Raw genomic sequence first — 21533 nt, 5'->3', positions numbered from 1 at the left:
GACACAATGCAGCCCATAGCAGCCCTGATAGAAAAAATTCTCCATGTCTGGTATATAATAAGGATTATGGTCTTTCTAGCCCACCATTATTGCCTGTCTATCTGACACAGATATTTTACTGATGTTTAATGCTACAGAGTATACATTCATTTTCCATAAAAAGTATTACACAGGTGGAGAAGATTCATTTTAGGAATAGTCATTATGTGGGCTAAAAAACACCAGTTTTTAAATTTTATAGCATTCTCACTTCTGTTCTTTCTTCAAAATAAATTGTTAGAACAAGAGGGACAAAACTCTAAGGGTGAAATAAACATAGTTACTTGTGTTTCATACTTATGCTAGATGAAAATGTAAAAATAATGTAAAAATTAGCAGTAATAATAATCAGAAAACTGTTTTAGAAGGCTTAAAAGAAGAGAGCAGATTAGTAGTGGAGGAGTAAGAAGGCTTTTTCCAACACACACACACACACACACACACACACACACCCCTTATTTTCTCTGCCTTATTTAGCAGTAATGCTCATCAAATTTTTAAAAACCAGTTTACAAAATGTATTTTTAAAGTCTTTAAATGTTCTAAGAAATGGAAAGACAAAATAAAAGATTACTCTCTAATAATCAAGGCCTATGTTGTTCATCTCTAAAGGAATAGCCAATTAAAATGCAATAGGTACATCTATGGAATAATGTTGCAGTTGGAAGCAACTTCAATGTTTCTTAGAAACGTGGTATTGAGTGAAATGAAAGAAACAAAGAAATAACAACATAACATGATGTACAAAAAATAAAAATCTATACCTTCACAAAACACTACATATTTTATAAGTGTACACACATATACTGCCAAGCATAACCATCAAATGCACGAATGTCAATACCTGTAGAGGGGATGAGTGCTGAAGTCTAGGAAAAAGGGAAAAATAAAAACTAGAGATGGATGAGCAACCAATGGCATCAGCAAACCAGGAGTGTAAGTGGCCCAGATATTCGCATTTGAGATAGAATGAAAAGAAAGAAGAAAGGAAGAAAGAAAAAAAGGTTTGAGGATGGAAATGGGAAAATAATGACAGCAAATATAATTCTCTTTTGATCTCATCATTTCTTTAAGTTTTGGAGCTTTGTGCTCCGGGAATCCTTCTTAAGTGTGAACGAAGTCATAGCAGTAGCTCAGCGGGCTAGGATCACAGAGGCAAATAGTGCAAGCTTAAACAGACACAGGAGGCATAAAAGTAAGGAGCTGCCCAATTGTCCTTGTTTCTTTCACTGAAACTTCAAGTCTATCCTGACTTATTTATGCCATCTACTGGTCCTTTCAATTACTTGTCTTTCCAAAACTCACTCTTCCTTTTTGACTTGAGCAATTTTACAATTTTGCAAGAGAAAGTGCAGAAAGTCTTTTCACTCAAGTACTGAATTTCTTGCTAAAGATACCTGCACTGAAGCAACGTTTTGCCCTCATACTGGTATGTTCTAAGTTTTTTCTTTGTTAGTGAAACTCTGCTGAATTAATTCCTTTGTTAGAAGTACTCTTTCAGGGAAAAAGAGGATGTGGTTTCCAAAAGAGTTTAAAAAAAAGAAAAACTCACAATCTACTATAAATACCAGTACTGATTTTCCTTCTCCAAAGCTGGAAACTTGCCTTGGAATGGAAGCATCCTTATGTTCACCTAAAATGTATTTGTAACACATTCTCATTTGAGTTTAAAACTTTTGCATGAATTGATTATTATTTGAGGGAGGAATTTTTAAGGTTTTTTTTTTAACTCTAGTGCACATTTCTGCACTATAACAATCTGACTCACAGTTGGATGTGTATTATCATATCCTTTTATTATTTTATTGCCATTTCTCCTGCCTTTCTTTTTTAATTTCCTCATTTATCAGCCTCTCCTCTGATTTGACTCATCAAGAGATGACAAATGTCAGTATTTTAATGCAGTTTCAGCCTGACAGCCAGTCACTTACTTTCTCACTGATGATCCAACTGAACGTGTGCAGGAATCCAGTCAAGTTTTATACCAATCATAAATAGAAGTCATTCATTAACAAGTGTAAAATTTCAACAAGAACAAAAAAATCCTATCTCATTCCACATTCCCTTGACAGAACTGTGAGTCATACTGAATAATTTCTCATTCATGTTTAGAATCTATTTCTCTGAAGGAGAAAAATCAAGCAAGCTATTTCGGGAGTGAACACCGAGAATAACCACTACATTGACAAGCCATCCTTTCTTGACAAGGTGGCTATTGAGCAGCTGAAGTTAATTCTAAGAACAGTTTGTCCTCAGTGTATTTCTTCCAAATCCTATATGACCATAATGCCTTTTTATTTTGTAAGGAAAATAGTACTGAATCTTCTGGGGACTCTGAATATCAGGGAAGACTTGAAACCCCAAGGCAGTGGTCAGAAATCTACAGACCTAGGCCAAATCTGCCCTACCACCTATTTTCATAGATCATAAGAGCAAAGAGTGGATTCTACACTTTCAATGGTGAAAACAACTCAGAAGAAGAATACCATTTCATGATGCATGAAAATATTAAATTTCAGTGCTCATAAAGTTTTATTGGAACTCTGCCATGCCCATTTATTTACTGTTTATCTCTGGCTGCTTTTATAATACAACAGTAGCACTAAATAGTTGCAACAGACACTACCTGGCTCACAAACCTGCAAATACTTACTAACTAGACCTTACAGAAAAAAAATTACTAACCTCTGCCCTAAGTCAAAACTGATGAAAGAGAGGCGAGGTGCTATGAAGTCCTTGGTAGAATTGTAGCCAGAGGCCTCAGTGAATGGATTTCCAGGGAAAACATGAGAACAAATGCAGCCCGTCACCCCTGAAAACCCATTGCTCTTGTTTTCTCATACATTTAACCCTTTCCTCATCAGATGCTGGGCTCCAGAATTTTGAGTTTCCCTTACTGCTTTTCCAAGACTCACCTTGAACTACACAAAAAGGTTAATAGGCTTATACTAGATATTTCACATGCAAATCTTGACTGGTTTTTGGCAGTCTGTGAAGGCTAATTCTATGAGGTTGGTGTAAAAGTAATTGCGATTTTTGCCCTTACTTTCAATGACAAAAACCGCAATTGCTTTTGCACCAGCATAGTAACTAGAAAGCTCCATGTGTATCCACAGAAAAGAAGCTGAGGTTTTTCAGAAGGAATCCTTATTCATTTTATAATATAATGAGGGCAAGAGACTAATAGAAAGATTCTTTTCTCTATGGTTTCCTTTACTTCAAAATCCTGCTCATGATGTCATGAGTTAGCTCCTGGATGGCTCTGAATTTTTTATAGTTTTTATATCACTAGCCAAGTAAGACTAGAGCAAGCTTTTAGTCTCTGCGTTTGTTTAGCTTTTGACTTTGAAAACTGTTAATCAGCAAATGCCTCAAGGAGTAAAAGTTGCAGAGAAAAAGGAGCTCAACTTGGTGTATTTTTAATTTTTTGTTTTTCTTTCTTTCTTTCTTTCTTTCTTTCTTTTTTATATGGAGTCTTGCTCTACCATCAGGCTGGAGTGCAGTGGTGTGCAATCTCAGCTCACTGCAAACTCCACCGCCTGGGTTCAAGGGATTCTCATGCCTCAGCCTCCTGTGTAGCTGGGATTATAGGCACGTGCCACAACACCTAGCTAATTTTTGTATTTTTAGTAGAGATGGGGTTTCACCATATTGGCCAAGATGGTCTCCATTTCCTGACCTCATGATCTGCATGCCTCCACCTCCCAAAGTGCAGGGATTACAGGCGTGAACCATGGCACCAGGCCAACTTGATATATTTTTTCTTATTTCTGGTTGCCTCGGTTCTTCTCTAGTGCTGTGAAAGAGCTGTTTCGTTTTATTTGTTCTTTTAAAAAATTATATACAGTTTTTATTGTTTAACCCAAGACAGGAAATTTGTTCAGATGTAAACCTACTCCCTTAAGTGGAAAATGTTTTCTCTCTTTCAAAATGTACATGGTCTCCAGTATTTTTTCTACTAGAATCACCAAATAATAACTCTACTTAATTCCAACAAAAAGCCACCTTAGCCTGGAAATCCTGGGAAAGGTCTCTATGGTATAAAGAATATTTTCACTGAATGTCAAAAGGATGCATTTTACAGTTCTGAAGATAATAAAATTGTGTGACACCGAAGAATCCAAAGTATGACCTACATAGAAACAGAATTGTGTTCCAAAGAGATCTTTAGAAGATGAAATGTCTTTGAGAGACTATGTGAATGTGCAATGACTACTTAGGTCTGAATTGCCATTGGATACCCCCGGTGTCCTTTCTATCATGGTTCCTTTGCAGATACAGTTTGGCTCCAGACAAAGTACTCAAAACCAAATAACCGCCATCTTTCACGTTTTATCGTTGTCCTCTGCTATCCATAGAATGCTCGTTTTCCCACATTGGAAAAGTGGCAAACCCCAGCGTGAGATTTGTTGATTTCTTAAAAGCAGGACTTGCTATAAGCGACACATAGGCAGTGCAGTATTCCGACTCATGAATAAAGCAAAAACTGTAAAAACTCTTTAATTATATATAGAGATTATTAACTTGAAATAGATTCTGCAACACATAATAGCTTCATAGATTGAATACAGCTGATAATATTCTAATAGAGCAATAGGCCTGTACATGATGAAGTTTTTTTTTTTTTTTTTCAAAGAAATCACAAGGCTGAACATTCATTAGACTGTAAAAAGAAGAAAATCAACCAACAAAGAATGGCTAATGAAACACAAAGGACAATTTGGCAAGATTTTGGTGTTTCAGGGAGAAAAACAATCCACAAACAAAATCTTGCAGAATGTAATTAACAAGATGGGTTTGTGGAACATTGGCAAGATTCAAAGCATAAGCAGAGAAAATTCCCCTGATGCTGAGAATCTAATCGCTATGGTTCTTCATTTACTTTTCAGGCTTTTGCTTTCAGTGTGTCCTTAAAACTCACTTATTTTACTTTCCTCTCTCTAGATGTTCTTTAATTTCAATCATTTAAATGAATTCAATAATCACTGTTAAGTATGATACTATGTTCCACAGTATCAAGTAAACTTATAGGCAGACATTATACCATGGATAAGATACCATAAAAATGAATGAAGTCTCTATTTTGAAGAGCTTCGGTGAAAATAAAGAGACAATGGACAGAGTAATTAGACTAAATTTAAATAAATATTGTGTAATGTTACATGCATTTATAATACACATAAATTAAAATACTGTTTAGTGAAAAAAGCCAAACACAGAAGAGTGCAAACATGTTTCTATCCATATAAAGTGTAAAAACTTTAATTAATCTATATAGAAATCATAATACTGGGGGGACAGGTTATGACTGGGAGGAGACACAACAGAGGTATCTCAGGGGTGATAATTATATGGGTTTGTCTGACTTTGAAAAAAATGACTGCTCTGTACAATTGTGATTTGTGAACAACTCTTTAAGTACACTATATTTAATTAGTATTCTATACTTGGAATAGTGAATTTTTAAGTTTTCTTAGTATCAATAGCAAATAATAGGAAAATGTCATACAAATGATTATCATTGTTCTGCAGGAAAAAAACAATCTCATCTGCTCTGGAAATGTAAATATCTATAGACCATGATCTTTTGACAATTTTAATTTATGCCTTATGTGAATGCCATCAAGGACCAGATCTTATTTACCTTGATGTCTCCATTTCCCAGCACAATATCAGGCTGAGCATTGGTCAGACATGGATGAGTCTCATGCTTTGCCTTTTTCTAGAGATGTCAAATTTTTTCAGCCTTCATTTTCCATTTCTTTCAAGGGGACGGGTAGAATGCATTGATCAGGTCCCAGACTTGTCATCCCAGCTGTCTGGTACAATTCTGATGCACACCATATGTGAGTCTCTAAAACGCCCTATTCCAAAGGCCGTGGACAAACTAATTAGGCCAAATGAGGTTCGCATAAATAAAGTGTCAGGGCTCTAGCCACCTGTGACACTGCTCATGTCCTGGGCCCGGCTCAGCAGAACTCAGAGTGATATGCATCATGTGGATTAGAGGAAGCAAAGCCACTGTGCTCAAGAGTCCAGAAGGTAAAGGTGGCTTACGGCCTTGCTCTGTCATATGGGAATGCTGACTGGAGGGAGCTGGTCTTATTATCTGGCAGTGATGCTTTTTCTAGTTTCTTGGCTTACCTTCATCTCACACTAGAAGATGGGCTAGCTTGAAAAGCAGTGGAATTGGGGATATGATTTGAGGAGTCCTTGGAAAATTTCAGCCAAAACTATTTCTTCCAAACTGAACTATTTTTGGAGGTATATTTATCTGGGTTCTTAAGGGCATTTCCTTAGTAAAAAATACTCTATTCAAAACAAGCCCTTGGTGAAAAAAAAAAAAAAAAAAAAAAAAAAACAACTCTTATAACCTTGATCCAGAGGGAAAGACACTCTTCCTGCTTTTAAGCCTTCATTTGAAAAGTGGGAACAATAATAGTTCCTATCTCAAGAGCTCTTGGGAAGGATAATTAAGATAATATTTTTTATAGCATTTATCACACAAAAAGTGCTACTGTTGGTATTATTCTTTTCAAAGATCTAAAAGGAAATGATATGGCCTAAGTGCTAGGTGCTAAAAGATGAAGTGACCATAACAAGGCAGGAGGAAGAGAGAGATGAAGAAATATAAAATGAAAACATTTCAAATAAAAAGCCCTACTTTATGCTTTTCCTTTGACTGGGCTCTTTCTGAATCATTTTCACAACTCCAGCTAGGAAACAGCACAACAAGACACCAGGTCACCCCTTTGATACTTGATAAAACTCCTTAATGATTCATTTTTTGGAAAGATTCCAGTGATGGAGGCTGTTTTGTGCATCTACGATTCTGCCTAATTCTCTACCTGTTTGACTTGTACGTCTAAGATTCTGCCTAATTCTCTACCTGTTTGCATATCCAAGTACTTTTTGACAGGCACTTGGAAAGAATAAGTAAACAATGAATTTCTTTAGGTATTTTAAATTTCATTTCAGTATCCATTGATGGCTTTCCTTGTCTTTGATTTCGGTGAGGGAATTTGACTACCCTGAAGCATCGTATAAATTAATAAGTAATAATTAAAAAGAGAACATGGGATACAATTAGCCCTTGTGAGTCTTTGTCTTATAATCCTGTATATTATTCTAAATTTCTGCAATGTATTCATAGTAACCGGCATTGAGGGAAAACAACAATAATAAACGTTGTGCAGGGAAAATAACATTGTTAATGTATTGTTGTTTTATGACTTATACTGGCTCTTAATGCAACTGATTCATTTTGTAACTAATAGCAAAAAAGAGAAAAGATAAAACTGGCAGCTGAACAGAGCCACCCAGCCATAATCCAGATCAACAACCACTGATGAGGCTTCCCACGCCTGCACTAAGATGCTACCCTACGATGATTCTTTCTCTGCAGTCATGTTACCAGCCTATCCAGCCCTTCTCTCACCTACAGCTCCCCCATCTTTCTTACTATCTGCTAGGTCTGTCGTTCTCCTTTCCTCCCAACTGCACAGGTCTCATTGCCAATGGCAAGCTTGTCTCTTCTTGGTCACGGAGACACAGCCTGGTGGAAGTAATGAAATGGTATTCTCACTTCTCTGGACATACAATCTTGTCATTTGAGCTCACAAATGATAAACTGGGACCCATTACAGATACTTGGTACATTTGGTCATTTTAAATTATGTATGAAAACAAAATAAATATGATTGATTTTATATCCTACTTTGACTCTACTTAGCTGCAAATTGCGATAAAACTTGTTTTGAGTAGAAAACCAGAGGAAGGTGAGATAAAAGTCACAGAAAGGGATCCGACTTTCAAGATGGCCGCCTAAGAACAGCTCAGGACTTCAGCTCCCAGTGAAAGTGCAGAGGGTGAGTGGACGCCGCATTTCCAGACGAACTCTTATTGCCCACAGACCAGGAGATACCCAGGCAGAGGGGTCGCCAGTGTCGCAGTCCCAGCCGGTGCGGCTGTTTTGGCCCCCGCGGGGCTGATTCCACCCGCGCGGCTGCTGTGACCACTCCCTGTTGCTGCCGTTCTCCGTAAAAAAGCCACTGGTCTGGGAGCCCTCTTAGCTGGCGAGCAGAGCCTTGAGACGGCAGAATAGCCCATTCATCTGAAATAGCGAGTCAGGCCAGGAGATTCCTAGGCAAAAAATCCGCCAGGAGCCGGCGCTGCGGTTCGAGCCGACTCCGTGAGTCACAGCACGGGAGATCCCGGCGCCTTTTCAACAAGCGACCAGAACGCGGGGTCGTTCAACTTAAAAGAAAAGACTCTGAGTCAGGGAGCCAGGTGATCAGGCTCGGTTGGTCCCACCCCTCCACCCCCAACAACAACGAAAACAAAAACAGTAATTGGAAACCCTCTGGGTTGAGCCCTTCAAACCAAGCACAGCTGAACCGGGACGGTCCGGCTCCGTGGAGGAGGGGCTTCCGCCATTACTGAGACTCTCCACCGCTAGGGAGGCAGGCTGCCGTTGCCGAGGCAACCCGCCGTTGCCGAGGCAACCTGCCACAACAGAGAGAGTCCGCCATAACAGAGGCGGGGCCACCATTGCCCAGACAGTTCTAACTACGCCCATATAAAAAGGACTACAGGGAAGAGCTCAGGGCAGCTGGGCGGAGCCCACAGCAGCTCAGCAAAGCCCCTGCGGGCAGGCAGAGGCTAGGCGTGCTGCTAGCTGGGCGGGTCCGACCTGAAAAAAAAAAAAATCAAAAAAGGCAGTAGTGCAACGGAAACTCATAAAGCTCCAACTCCCTGGGACAGAGACAGACAACAGGTGGATAAACCCACAAAACTGGGTAGAAACCAGCGTAAAAAGGATGAAAACTCCCGAAACCAGAACACCTCTCCTCCTAAAAGTGATCACAACTCCTCACCAGCAAGGGAACCAGACCGGATGGAGAAGGAGGGTGATGAAATGACAGAATCAGACTTCAGAAGATGGGTAGTAAGAAACTACAATGAGCTAAAAGAACATGTTCTAACCCATCGCAAAGAAAATAGGAACCTTGAAAAAAGATTGGACGAACTGCTGACGAGAATGGACAGCATAGAGAGGAGAATAAGTGAATTGATGGAGCTGAAAAACGCAACACGAGAACTTCGTGAAGCATGCACAAGCTTCAACAGCCGAATTGACCAAGCAGAAGAAAGGATATCAGAGGTCGAAGACCAACTCAATGAAATAAAAAGAGAAGGCAAGAACAGAGAAAAAAGCGCAAAAAGGAATGAACAAAATCTTCAAGAAATGTGGGACTATGTGAAAAGACCTAATCTACGTCTGATAGGTGTACCTGAATGTGATGAAGAGAATGAATCCAAGCTGGAAAATACTCTTCAGGATATTATCCAGGAAAACTTCCCCAACCTAGCAAGGCAGACCAATATTCAAATCCAGGAAATACAGAGAACACCACAGAGATATTCCTCAAGAAGAGCAACCCCAAGGCACATAATCGTCAGATTCACCAGGGTTGAAATGAAAGAGAAAATGCTAAGGGCAGCCAGAGAGAAAGGTCGGGTTACCCACAAAGGGAAGCCCATTAGACTCACAGCAGATCTCTCAGCAGAAACCCTACAAGCCAGAAGAGACTGGGGGCCAATATTCAACATCCTTAAAGAAAAGAACTTTCAACCCAGAATCTCCTATCCAGCCAAACTCAGCTTCATAAGTGAAGGAAAAATAAAATCCTTTGTGAACAAGCAAGCACTCAGAGATTTCATCACCACCAAACCTGCTCTACAAGAACTCCTGAAAGAGGCTCTACACATATAAAGGAACAACCAGTACCAGCCACTCCAAAAACACACCAAATGGTAAAAAAGCAGCAACACAATCAAGAATCTGCATCAACTAACCAACAAAACAGCCAGGTAGCATCAAAATGACAGCATCAAATTCACACATAACAATACTATCCCTAAATGTCAATGGACTAAATGCCCCAATCAAAAGACACAGACTGGCAAATTGGATAAAAAGCCAAAACCCATCAGTGTGCTGTATCCAGGAAACCCATCTTACATGCGAGGATACACAAAGGCTCAAAATAAAGGGATGGAGGAATATCTACCAAGCAAATGGAGAGCAAAAAAAGGCAGGAGTTGCAATTCTCATCTCTGATAAAATAGACTTTAAAGCAACAAAGATCAAAAGAGACAAAGAAGGACATTACATAATGGTAAAAGGATCACTGCAACAAGAAGAGCTAACGATCCTAAATATATATGCACCCAATACAGGAGCACCCAGATACATAAGGCAAGTTCTTAATGACTTACAAAGAGACTTAGACTCCCACACAATAATAGTGGGAGACTTTAACACCCGATTGTCAATATTAGACAGATCAACCAGACAGAAAATCAACAAGGATATCCAGGACCTGAACACAGACCTGGAACGAGCAAACCTAATAGACATTTACAGAACTCTCCACCCCAAATCCACAGAATATACATTCTTCTCAGCACCACATCACACCTACTCTAAAATTGACCACATAATTGGCAATAAATCACTCCTGAGCAAATGCAAAAGAACAGAAATCATAACAAACAGTCTCTCAGACCACAGTGCAATCGAGTTAGAACTCAGAATGCAGAAACTAACTCAGAACCGCACAGCTTCATGGAAACTGAACAACTTGCTCTTGAATGTTGACTGGATAAACAATGAAATGAAGGCAGAAATAAAGATGTTCTTCGAAACCAATGAGAACGAAGACACAACATACCAGAATCTCTGGGACACATTTAAAGCAGTCTCTAGAGGAAAATATATAGCAGTGAGTGCCCACATGAGAAGAAAGGAGAGATCTAAAATTGACACCCTATCATCAAAATTGAAAGAGCTAGAGGAGCAAGATCAAAAAAACTCAAAACCTAGCAGAAGACAGGAAATAACTAAGATCAGAGCAGAACTGAAGGAAATAGAGACACAAAAACTCTTCAAAAAATCAATAAATCCAGGAGCTGGTTTTTTGAAAAGATCAACAAAATAGACAGACCACTAGCCAGATTAATAAAAAAGAAAAGAGAGAATAACCAAATTGATGCAATAAAAAACGATAAAGGGGATATCACCACAGATTCCACAGAAATCCAAACCATCATCAGAGATTATTACAAACAACTCTATGCACATAAACTAGTAAACCTGGAAGAAAGGGACAAATTCCTGGACACCTGCAACCTCCCAAGCCTAAACCTGGAAGAAGCCGAAACCCTGAATAGACCAATAACATGGTCTGAAGTCGAGGCAGCAATAAAGAGCCTACCACCCAAAAAAAGCCCAGGTCCAGATGGGTTCACAGCTGAATTCTACCAGACATACAAGGAGGAGCTGATACCATTCCTTCTGAAACTATTCCAGACAATCCAAAAAGAGGGAATCCTTCCCAAATCATTTTACGAGACAAACATCATCCTGATACCAAAACCCGGCAGAGACTCAACAAGAAAAGAAAATTTCAGGCCAATATCCATGATGAACATAGATGCAAAAATCTTCAATAAAATACTGGCAAACCGATTGCAACAGCATATCAAAAAGCTCATCCACCATGATCAAGTAGGATTCATCCCGGGGATGCAAGGCTGGTTCAACATACGCAAGTCCATAAACGTAATTCACCACATAAACAGAACCAAAGACAAAAACCACATGATTATCTCGATTGATGCAGAGAAGGCTTTTGACAAAATTCAACAACCCTTTATGCTAAAAACCCTCAATAAACTAGGTATTGACGGAACGTATCTCAAAACAATAAAAGCTATTTACGACAAACCAACAGCCAATATCATACTGAATGGGCAAAAACTGGAAGCATTCCCTTTGAAATCTGGCACTAGACAAGGATGCCCTCTCTCACCACTCCTATTCAATATAGTACTGGAAGTTCTAGCCAGAGCAATCAGGCAAGAAAAAGAAATAAAGGGTATCCAAATTGGAAAGGAGGAAATCAAATTGTCTCTATTTGCAGATGACATGATTGTATATCTGGAAGACCCCATCATCTCAGCCCAAAATCTCCTGAAACTGATAAACAACTTCAGCAAAGTCTCAGGATACAAAATCAACGTGCAAAAATCACAAGCATTCCTATACACCAGTAATAGACTTCAAGAGAGCCAAATCAAGAACGAACTGCCATTCACAATTGCTACAAAGAGAATAAAGTACCTAGGAATACAACTAACAAGGAACGTAAAGGACCTCTTCAAGGAGAACTACAAGCCATTGCTCAACGAAATAAGAGAGGATACAAACAGATGGAGAAACATTCCATGTTCATGGTTAGGAAGAATCAACATCGTGAAAATGGCCATACTGCCCAAAGTAATTTACAGATTCAACGCTATTCCCATCAAGCTACCAATGACCTTCTTCACAGAACTGGAAAAAAACACCTTAAACTTCATATGGAACCAAAAGAGAGCCCGCATAGCCAAGTCAATTCTAAGCAAAAAGAACAAAGCGGGAGGCATCACACTACTGGACTTCAAACTATACTACAAGGCTACAGTAATCAAAACAGCATGGTACTGGTACCAAAACAGAGATATAGACCAATGGAACAGAACAGAGGCCTCACAGGAAATACAACATACCCACAACCATCTGATCTTCGACAAACCTGACAAAAACAAGCAATGGGGAAAGGACTCCCTGTTTAATAAATGGTGTTGGGAAAACTGGCTAGCCATGTGCAGAAAGCAGAAACAGGACCCCTTCCTGACACCTTACACCACAATTAACTCCAGATGGATTAAAGACTTAAACATCAGACCTAATGCCATAAAAACCTTAGAAGAAAATCTAGGCAAAACCATCCAGGACATAGGTGTAGGCAAGGACTTCATGACCAAAACGCCAAAAGCAATGGCAACAAAAGCCAAAATAGACAAATGGGACCTAATCAAACTCCACAGCTTCTGCACGGCAAAAGAAACAGTCAGTAGAGTGAATCGGCAACCAACAGAATGGGAAAAAATTTTTGCAGTCTACCCATCTGACAAGGGGCTGATATCCAGAATTTACAAAGAACTAAAGCAGATCTACAAGAAAAAAACAAACAAGCCCATTCAAAAATGGGCAAAGGATATGAACAGATACTTTACAAAAGAAGACATACAGGAGGCCAACAAACATATGAAAAAATGCTCATCATCACTGGTCATCAGAGAAATGCAAATCAAAACCACATTGAGATACCATCTCACACCAGTTAGAATGGTGATCATTAAAAAATCTGGAAACAACAGATGCTGGAGAGGATGTGGAGAAATAGGAACACTTTTACACTGTTGGTGGGAATGTAAATTAATTCAACCATTGTGGAAGACAGTGTGGCGATTCCTCAAGGACCTAAAAATAGAAATCCCATTTGACCCAGCAATCCCATTACTGGGTATATATCCAAAGGATTACAAATCATTCTACTACAAGGACACGTGCACACGAATGTTCATTGCAGCACTGTTTACAATAGCAAAGACCTGGAACCAACCCAAATGCCCAACGATGATAGACTGGATAGGGAAAATGTGGTACATATACACCATGGAATATTATGCAGCCATCAAAAACGATGAGTTCACGTCCTTTATAGGGACATGGATGAACCTGGAAACCATCATTCTCAGCAAACTGACACAAGAGCAGAAAATCAAACACCGTATATTCTCGCTCATAGGCGGGTGTTGAACAATGAGAACACATGGACACAGGGAGGGGAGCACTACACACTGGGGTCTGTTGGGGGGAAATGGGGGAGGGGCGGGGGGTGGGGAGGTGGGAAGAGATAGCATGGGGAGAAATAACAGATACAGGTGAGGGGACGGAAGGCAGCAAAGCACACTGCCATGTGTGTACCTATGCAACAATCTTGCATGTTCATCACATGTACCCCAAAACCTAAAATGCAATAAAAAAAAAAAAAGAAAAGAAAAAAAAAAAAAAGTCACAGAAAGATGATTTGCAACTTACAGGTTGCCAGTCTTTTTTCCAGTACTTTTTTCATCTCCAGCTCATCAATGATACTTTCCAAATCGAGTTATATTGCTTAGAACCTCGTGTGTTACAGGTTTATACTTTACAGAGTTTTAACTACTTATCCTATATTTGCAAATATTTACATCAGGATTTTTACAGCTGTAATATCATAGAATTTCAGACCTAGAAAGGAGCCTATAATTAATCCTGTGAAGTTCAACCCCTTTATTTCACAAATAAAAAGCCCAAATACTATAGAAGTAAGAAAATTAGCCTCAAATCACAGGGCTACTTACCAATAGAGAACAATGTTGAATCTAGACTTCCAAAGTCACATTTGAATGCTATCCTCTTCAGACACTAGAATCTGGAACAATGCCCTGTACAGTGGAGAATCTCATGAATCATAATCACAAAGATTGGAAGGAATCAATTTTCTTGACTATGAATAGTTGTTCATCCTTGTAACTTACCACTTACACAATTTTAGGGTAAGTGTATTTTCATTGCATATGGGGTAAATAGAAAATGTAGTTTAGATGAGAGCTAAATGTTTTAAAAACAAAATATGCCTGGAAATGTAGCAAAATAGGAACAGTAAACGAGTGAGCCTCCAAAACCCAGAGCCTGAGACTCTGAAAGAGTATCTCAAGTTTGTGGAGACTACAGAGTAATTGCAAGTTTCTAGATATTGTGATATTGGAATGACTGATAGAGATCTGAATGCTGAAGTACATGTCCTTGCATTCCTATGATGCTATCAGGTTATATCATTTTAATCCAAGCTGGGCACTCAATAGCTCTGACTGACATCTCTAAAGGTATAGCCTCACCATCCCGGTGATCATTATGATCAAACTTTGTACAGAACTGAACGTCCTAAGGCACAGGCCATGGAACATGGATTTTCAATAAAGAATGTTGTTGAATAGATGAATTATCTCTTCCAAGAGTAAGGAAAATTTTTGTTTGACATACTGGGAAATATGTACTTTGAAGCTACTTCTGCAGATACCAACCAACCCTAACATTTGTGCTAATGAATCAGCTTCCATTATTATTAAAGAAAACTGCACTAGCTACACTTTTCTGATCCTCTGTGTCCTTGTCTTGAAGATGAGATAAAATTGTCTCTGTATTTAGAAGAAAAGAATTTTCCAAAAAAATTTAATGCACTTACTTTTGTAAACAACTTTGAGTTGCAACAGTAATGATAGATTCTCCCAAAAGAGTGAAGACAAAATCTTGACATCTATTGCAGCTTTAACTTCTCCATGCCTAGGGGAGAAATTCTTTTTCACACCATCTATGATCTGAAGGAAGTTCTCTGTGGTGCCCAGGAAGATATAATACACGCCATGGTCTCTGGACTGGGAGTGGGGGCATACCACATCGGGTAATGTCTCATGGGAGTGGCTTATAGCCTTAGATCGAGGTGCGCACCTGCTCTCTGCGGTGACTCTTCAGGGTGCAGTGCTGTCAGGGGAGCAGAGTATCATCGGGGACGATAACTAAAGAGAGGCTTTCCTGAGAATGGGACTGTTTGAGGTATGGCACTTTGGGACTAAATTTGGCAACTGCCACCCTCAGCATTATCAGAATTTGTGAGACAGAAGGAGCCACTTACTGGGTACTGGAGTTAGGAAGCAGCTCTGTCTACATATGTGAAGAGGAACCCAATGGTCACCAGCTTCAGCAAGTCACATTCTGAGGCACCCAGAGAATCTATCTCGAACTCATACTCTTAAAGGAAAAGTTGACTCTGTTGTACATAAGTTCAGACAAAGATGAGCATGCGTATGTGTGTGCACATGTGTTTGCGTGTGTTTGTATTTGTGTGTGTGTGTGTGTGTGTGTGTGTGTGTGTGTGTGTGTGTGTTAGCATTGTTAATTCAACCTGTATTATTTGCTTCTTTATCCACTCAGGCTAGCAGGGCCTGGGGAAATACCTATAATACCTAGATTAATTGAAAATATCCAGTAATCTAATTATCCAGCCTTTTAATAATAGATGTTTGAATACTTAATTTCCACATAGGTAGTATGTGTTTTCTATAAGCAAAATATCTCTGGTGGGAAAAAACGGCTTTTATTTTTTTACTATACAGTTAGATCTACTTCTCCCACAATTTTTAAGCCCCCATTGTTTTTAACAGAATCTTAACAGACATCTCACATTTTATTTTCAAATTGAAAATTAAATAGCAAGATTTTTTTAAAATGCAGCCTGAATGATTTAAAACTCTTGGAAAGAAACTTTAGAGCCTTAAATTTATTGTAAGTAATAAACTACTGAAAGGAAGAAAATTATACTGTATACTTCAAATATTTTCAATACTTCAAAATGCAATAATTTGATGGGATGACTTTATATATGTATTTTAAAAACACATTGGTTCAAGAAGCATTGAGGAAAACCATTCTCTAACTCTTGTCTTTTTAGTGATCTTTATTTCTTTTCAGAACTCCACTTTTTGTTATAACAACACAAGAACTTACACATTTGACACTAATGAAAGTGTTGAATCTTTGGGGATTTTTAGTCAAAGCAATAGCTTAAAATGTTTTCTAATATTAGCAGAGAAAGACATATACATAAATCACCATATTGTAAAGCAAAAATTATTGCTACAAGAGTAGTATCATCAAAGTACTAAATACGAGGAGTGCCAATGGAATACTTTTAGTAGTATGAGAAAATGTTATTTCGTGAGGTGGCATTCAAATTGGGTTCTGAACAATTTGTTGAATTCTAATAGGAAAGAACAGAGATTGCATTTTAGAATACAGGAGTAGTATAGGGAATGGTTCAGAGGCATGGACTTTTTTTTAATAAATTCTTTTATTATTTATTATTTGGAGATTAGTGTCTCACTATGTTTCCGAGGTTGGTCTCAAACTCCTGAGCTCAAGCGGTTCACCCACCTCGGCCTCCCAAAGTGCTGGGATTACAGGCGTGATCCACTGTGCCCAGCCAGCATTAACAATAATTCTGTGCTTAGGAATGGAGCAAAGACTAGAGAGGTTGGAATGTAAGGTGTGGGGAAAACAAGGGGTAATGGAACAGTAGCATTTTTGCTTCTAGATCTGTTCCTCAGGCTTGAATCCAATTCTGGTCTATTTCACAGGAATGCCCATCGCTGCAGACTGCGTTTTCCAGACTCCCGCTTCACTGGTTTACGCCTTGGTCTGGCCAATGGGAAATACTAGCTAAAGATTGCAGGGCTACAGCGCAGACATCCAAGAGTATATCTGCTCCTCCTCCTCTCTTGCTCTCTTGGCCTTGACTTCCAGAAATAACTATGCCTCAGTGGCTACAGTTTCCATCTGGCAGCCCCCCCGGACAGTTTCATTTCTCACCAGGCTGTCCCACTGCGGTTTCCTCCAAACAGCTTCCACTTCTCGGTTCCTGTAACACCTCCTCGTCACACTGTGCCTCCTCCCTTTACAAGGGTAGAGGCTTCCAGTTTTGGCTAACCTGTGACTCGATTCTCTATGTTGATTTGCCTTCTCAGCTTTCTCAACACTTTTGTAGACAACTTTCTCCCTTAAATGGCCTTTGTTACAAGACCTGGATTTGCTTTCACTTTCTGCCTGAGGTCTGATGAACACAGATGTTCGTTAAGATTGGCTAACAAAAACGGTAATGGCTTCAGTTCCATCTCTCTTTGCCTTTTCCTGCTTTAGTCCTTTATATTTAAAAATAGTTGCTTTGTTGTTGTTCTCAATTGACTTTTAACAAATTAGGTTCACATCCTATAAGCCTTTATGCTTTCTAAATCACTTCATTTGCTCTTCCAAAGTAATGTTGAATATCTATGATGTGCATAAATTATGCTAATTGAACCCATGACCACAAAAAGCAGTGTCCAAGTACAGAGACATATTGTGAAATAATTAACACGTAGTGTCATAATGCTTAACTCCACGGAGCTAAGTAATTAACATATCATTTAATAATGCTTATAGTATGTTAAACTGGTATCTACAAAGAATCAGCAGAATACAGATGACAGAGAAATTAATTCCAGTTTAGAAAAGCCATCTGTGATGGTTAACTTTAGATTTCACTTTCACTGGATTACAAGACACGTACAGAGCAGGTATAGCATTTTTTCTAGGTGTGTTTCTGAGAGTGTTTCAGCAGGAGATTGGCATGTGAGTTGGTTGACTGAGTGAGGAAGATCCACCCTTAATGTGGGTGGGCCCCCTGCCACTGGCTGGAGCCCAGATAGAACAAAAAGGCAGAAAAAAGGCAAATTATCTTTCTCTCTTGGAGCTGGCTTGCCTTTTGTCTCCTGTCCTTGAACATCAGAACGCCAGGCTCTTGAGCCTTTGGATGCCAGGATTTGCACAAGCACCCACTGCTCCCACTTCTTACCCCAGCCCAAGTTTTCAGGTCTTTGGCCTTGGACTGAGAGTAACACCATCAGCTTCCCTGGTTCTGAGATCTTCAGACTTGAACTGAGGCACGTCACCAGATTCCTATAGTCTTCAGGTTGCAGTTGGCCTGTCGTGTGGCTTCTAAACCTTCATAATCACATGAGCCAGTTCCCCTAAAACATTTCCTCACATGGACATAGATATCCCATTGGTTACTTAACTCTGGAGTACCCTAACTAATACACCATTCTAAAAACTCTGGAGTTACTACCATGTAACTGAAAGAAATTGATTGTAAATCTCTGTAAATGAAGAATTGGCATATTGTCATGTTTTCATAGCAATTTGCTATAGTAACCAATTTGTAAACACTTGGTTCTTATAGACTAATCCTAAATCCACTGTAAATTAAAATTGAAGGAAAGTGGCACTTGAAGTATGTTTGTCCTGCTTGAAAATGTCTGTACAGATCACATGCATATATAAATCACTTCAAAACTTTATTATTCAAAGTTATGTAACGAGGGATCACAGTTACAAAAAGCAAAAGGCAAAAGTACCCATTTTACATATTTGTCGATCACTATAATCTCTGAGTGTTGTCCATTCAAATGTCTATTCTACAGGTTGAAAAACATGCTAAAATAAGATACATTAATGTCAGCCTAAAGTGCAAATATGCATGAATAATCAGTTTGATATAATTCCAGAAATATCAAAATGTAATACAGAACACAGCATCTCCAAACACTATTGCATATTAAACACCAGGATGAAAATGTTTTACATTTAAAGATTGCATATTTTAATCACATTACAAATTTAAACAATTTTTGTTGTGATAGTTATTTGTTAAGAATTAGCCTTAGTCGTTTTTACTCAAACCAGAATTCCTTTTTCCGCATCGCTCTAGTTTGTAGACCATTGACCACAAGGGGGCAGCCGTAACCAAGCCATTTGATAAGTTTCATACTTAAAATTTTGAATTTATTTTAGATATATCCTCTTGAAGCCAAAGGAAAACTGCATACTCAAACAAGAAAAGGGAAACCCTAATACCAATTTATAATTCAACTTTCAGTCTTTCATTTTCTCATGAGCTACCAAGTCTTATCTTTATTTTCAGTTACAATAAAACGAAATTTACTCAAGAGAGACATAGTAAGTTATCAGTTTGTTATTATATAGGATTTGCAATGTCCATTGACACCTGAGTTTGTTTTTCTAAGTGAAGGCACCAGTAATCTAGTTGATATGTTGTTAGGGTCACAGCAAGCCCAAAGACCCCCTCCCTCCCTGTTCATCCCTGCTAAGTGGAGCTCATAACAAAAACAGCCTCAAGTCTTGTTAACAGAGCACCTAGGTTCCACGATGTGGTCAAACCCAGCTCTCAAACACAGGACATTGACCCAATTAAACAGAATGTCAGGCCCAGCTAACCAAGATTCAGTTTTTCTTAGAATAGCACCGGCTACCTGCAAACCCCTACATAACCCCCTTCGTCTGTAAGCCAGGCTGCTGCCTTCACTGCCTGTGGTGAGGCAGCTAGCCTGGCTGGTTGAACTAAGCTTGCTAAATCTGACCCTGAGTCTGCCTCTCCATCCTTTCAGTCAACCTCACATATGTATTACCTAATTTCATTCTTACAATATGCCTGTGAATTCAGTACTGTTGTCATCTTCATCTGTAAGATGGGGAAACTTGAGACTTTTAGGTCACAAATTATCAGGCAGAGTAGGAATTCAGGCCTAGTTTTGCCTAATTTCAAATTTTGTGTAGAGATAACTTCTCATTTTTTTCTGTTTTAATTATAAAATACACAATACATACAGAAAAGTATAAATAGATAGAAGATAGATCAGATAGGTAGATCAGACAGACAGATAGATAGATAGATAGATAGATAGATAGATAGATAAGCTTGCAAAACATTTCCCTTAGGTATATGACTAAGAGTCAAAGAGCTAGCTTATCAGGTCTACATATCTTCAACTTTACTGGAAACAATGCAAATGTCAGCTAACAGCCAAACTGATAAATCATAGTAAATACATACAATGGAATAACACTCAGCAATAAGAAGGGAACTACTGATAGAAGCAACAACTAAAAGAGGAACAGAAGTCAGACAAAAAAGAGGACATTTGGTTTTGCTCTGTGTTTTTTTTCCTTCCAACATGGCAGATCTGAGGCATTGTTAGCACGCCTCTTCCACTTGGAAAGACAAAACAGTGTGTAGAGAGTCATACTGTGAGCTTTTTTCCAAAAAAGGAAAACAGAAACAGATCGCAGACCCTTTGAAAGAAGTAGCAGGCTGCAGTCTATACCATGAGCCAAGTGGAATTTTCAGAGTGTGAGAAGTCACAGAGTGTGAGAAGGAAAGAGACTGCCTTGGGAGGTAAAGTCCCACTGGGGAACCTGGCAATCAAGGCGATGGGGGAGGCCTTCACCCCACACAGCTCTGGAGCTGATTTAGTAAGCAGTGGGGAGTATATGAGAAGGAGCAGCATCAAGATGTGCTTTGCGTGCACACCCAGTCTCCAGAGGGGACAGAGAAAAGCTATTCCTGATTGTACCTCATAGGGGACTGGATGGAAGTCTGCTAGCTAACTCAGGTGGCAGTCACAGGTTGAAAGACACTCCCAACTGAGATTTGCAGTATAATTTTGAGTGGGGATGAATTTCCCTTGGCTAGAATCAAGGGGCAAGTGGGAAGTGTGCTGTAGCTGTAGATACAAGAGATGGCCGCCCCTGCTTCACGGGCTGACCGAAAAGGCATGGCCTGAAAGCCATGGTTTCCATCTCCCTGTGTTGTGGTAGATAGGTGGTCAGACATGAGCAGGTCAAGAGAGGGCTCCCTCGACTTACCAGGAATGTCAGGAGACCATGCGGTGTGGTCCAGCAGTTGTCACACTGCCTCTCTTAAATGATAATTGGTTGCAGCCAGCGCCATGGAGAGGCAGTTTTCCGGTAGATAAAAACACCTGAAATTGATAATCAGCAGCTTTCAGTAAGATCTTAGGAACTGGGCAAGTGGGCTCAGTTCCTCTAGCATGCTCATTAACAGGCAAAATGGTGGAGAATCCCTTTCCACGGCATTCCACCAAAAAGG

The sequence above is a fragment of the Saimiri boliviensis genome, chromosome 11 (assembly GCF_048565385.1).
Source record: "Saimiri boliviensis isolate mSaiBol1 chromosome 11, mSaiBol1.pri, whole genome shotgun sequence".
NCBI classification, from domain to species: Eukaryota; Metazoa; Chordata; class Mammalia; order Primates; family Cebidae; genus Saimiri; species Saimiri boliviensis.
This window is presented reverse-complemented; position numbering follows the sequence as displayed.